At 37.1% G+C, this 2500-nt stretch overlaps 2 protein-coding genes across 10 annotated transcripts in view; both read left to right on the top strand.

Annotated features, from left to right (window-relative positions):
* LOC309483431 (CREB-regulated transcription coactivator 2) overlaps window positions 1–1026 on the top strand; it is a 32415-nt gene extending 31389 nt beyond the window's left edge. For all 5 annotated transcript variants that reach the window (XR_014200563.1, XR_014200564.1, XM_082149255.1 and 2 more), the window contains one exon: window positions 1–1026. This exon is cut by the window's left edge. The gene's annotated coding sequence lies outside the window, so the exon portion shown is untranslated.
* A 1103-nt stretch (window positions 1027–2129) lies between these two features.
* dennd4b (DENN/MADD domain containing 4B) overlaps window positions 2130–2500 on the top strand; it is a 53644-nt gene continuing 53273 nt past the window's right edge. For all 5 annotated transcript variants that reach the window (XM_082149250.1, XM_082149246.1, XM_082149247.1 and 2 more), the window contains exon 1: window positions 2130–2323. The gene's annotated coding sequence lies outside the window, so the exon portion shown is untranslated. The remainder of the gene's footprint in view (window positions 2324–2500) is intronic.

The raw sequence follows: 2500 nt of genomic DNA, 5'->3' as shown, positions 1-2500 counted from the left end.
AATCTGTCCAGCATTTATTCTCACAACGAGCGTCTGACGGCTTATCTGAAATCATGATGTGTTTTAATGTTACAGTGTGTGTGTGTGTGTGTGTGTGTGTGTGTGTGTGTGTGTGTGTGTGTGCTGAACAGCTCAGGTCTGATACACACTACCAGTCAAACGTTTTGGATCGGTACGATTGTTTTTAAAAGAGCTCACCAAAGCTGCGTTTACTTGATCAGAAATACAGTGAAAACAGTGAAATATTATTATAATGTAAATCATCTGTTCTCTATGTGAATATATAGTAAAGTGTAATTTATTCCTGTGATCAAAGCTGAATGTTCAGCATCATTACTCCAGTCTTCAGTGTCACATGATCCTTCACAAATCATTCTAATATGATGAGCTTCTATATCAGAGAAATGCGGTTCTTTTCAACTTTCTATTAATCAAAGAATCCTGAAATAAAATTGTACACAACTGGTTTTCAACACTGATAATAATCATAAATGTTTCTTGATCATCAAATCATCATATTAGAGTGATTTGTGAAGGATCATGTGACACTGAAGACTGGAGTAATGATGCTGAAAATTCAGCTTTGATCACAGGAATAAATTACACTTCACTATATATTCACATAGAAAACAGATATTTTAAATTGTCATAATATTTAACAATATTACAGTTTATTTTTTATTTTTTATAAAATAAATGCAGTCTTGGTGACTTCTTTTAAAAGCATGAATAATCATCCTGATCCTGGACGTTTGCTGGTACAGAGCAGAACCCTTCACTGGTCTCGCTCGGCTCATCCAGGCCTGGCTTCTGTCGGGGCGAATATGAAAAGAAACAAAATATTTGCATTCTATTTTAAGATGTACTTTTTTTTGCAAGTGTTGCTCTTAATTTCTTTTTGTTATTTTGATAACCAGGGAAACTGTATGTTGTAAATAATGTCCTTTAAGCGCAGATGCTTCTAACGAACATTTGTAAGACTGTATCCTCACCGTATTTTACAGAAAAATAAAGAATTCAAATGAATATGTGTGTCTGACTCTGTGACATCATTTCTTCCTTGGGGAAATATGTATTTTATTTCAACATAATATCAGCATGATGAGGGACGAGACACACACACACACACACACATATATATGATATATATAATAATAATAATAAAAATGTCCTCATCTTCCCTAAAATAGTTTAATCATTATCAATCATTAACCATAACGGGCTTGGTAATCGGATGTTTATAAAATATTGCATTTTTAATAATGTAATTGTATGTGGAATTTATTGTAGTATTCACTGTGGAATTGTTTCCGCCACAGATTAAAACATTTTAAAAGATAATTGCGACTTTTTATCTCACAATTGCATGTTTATATTTCTCAATTCTGCCTTTATTTCTCCCAATTGCGAGTTATAAAGTCAGAAATGTGAGATAAAAACATGCAATTGTGACATAAAAAGTTAGAATTGTGAGATAGTCAATTTACCTTTCTAATTTTTTAATCTGTGGCGGAAACAAGCTTCCATAATTCACAGCTTAAAATACTAAATGTATATTTTCAGCCCCCAAAATGCAATTACTGAAAATATAATGCATTTTTGTTCAACTAATGTAAATTAACATGACATTTATCAGCAATTCACTTCCATAACAGTTTAATCATGTTTTAAAATACGTTTATTCTCTGTAATTTAATAAAGGAATCAGCCTCTTTTTTAATCTCAGCACTAATTGAGCAAACATTTGATCTAGTAGCTGTCACTCAGGATTTATGGATATGAAATGTTTAACGGCGCTGCTCGACTGATAGTAGTATCAGGTTCGGGGATTTTGTTGCGTGTAAAATTGTTATGATTTAAGTCTATTATAACTTTTAAAAATCTGTAGCCGACACGAATATAATGCATATATAAAATTAATTTGTCAGGAAATCATAAACGACTATGATTGTTGCATGTCGAGCAGCGCTGAGAAAAGCGATAGGGATCACGTGATGCCGTCTGTGCTTCACGCGCAGTGAATAAAAAACAAACAGCATGTTGGTAGTTTAGACCAATCAGAAGCTTCCACTGTCGGCTGCTGTAATGCGTCTCCGCGCCGCTAGGCGTCAGTGCGCGCGTCGCGTCTGCAGCTGCTCGGTGTGTGTGTGTGTGTGTTTCTGTGCGTGATGGCGGAGCGCGGAGACGGACGATCAACGCAGTGACACTCGAACCCGAACCCGAACCCGAACCGGTACCGACCGGCCCGAGGGCCAGCTGAGAGAGGGAGTCGCTGTGAGCCGAAGCTTCAGGAGGAGATGAGAGCCGCACTGCTGTCGCTGAGGTGAGTGTGTGTGTGTGTGTGTGTGTGTGTGTGTGTGTGTGTGTGTGTGTGTGTGTGAGAGAGAGAGTGACAGCAGCGCAGATCACTGTATCGGGGACATTAACAACAACACAAAAATGATGCGCGAGATGTATAGATGAGGATTCCTCACGAGATCAGGTGTGTGTGTGTGTGTGT

This window comes from Leuciscus leuciscus, assembly GCF_965113295.1.
Source record: "Leuciscus leuciscus genome assembly, chromosome: 20".
In the NCBI taxonomy this organism is placed as follows: domain Eukaryota; kingdom Metazoa; phylum Chordata; class Actinopteri; order Cypriniformes; family Leuciscidae; genus Leuciscus; species Leuciscus leuciscus.
This window is presented reverse-complemented; position numbering and strand designations above follow the sequence as displayed.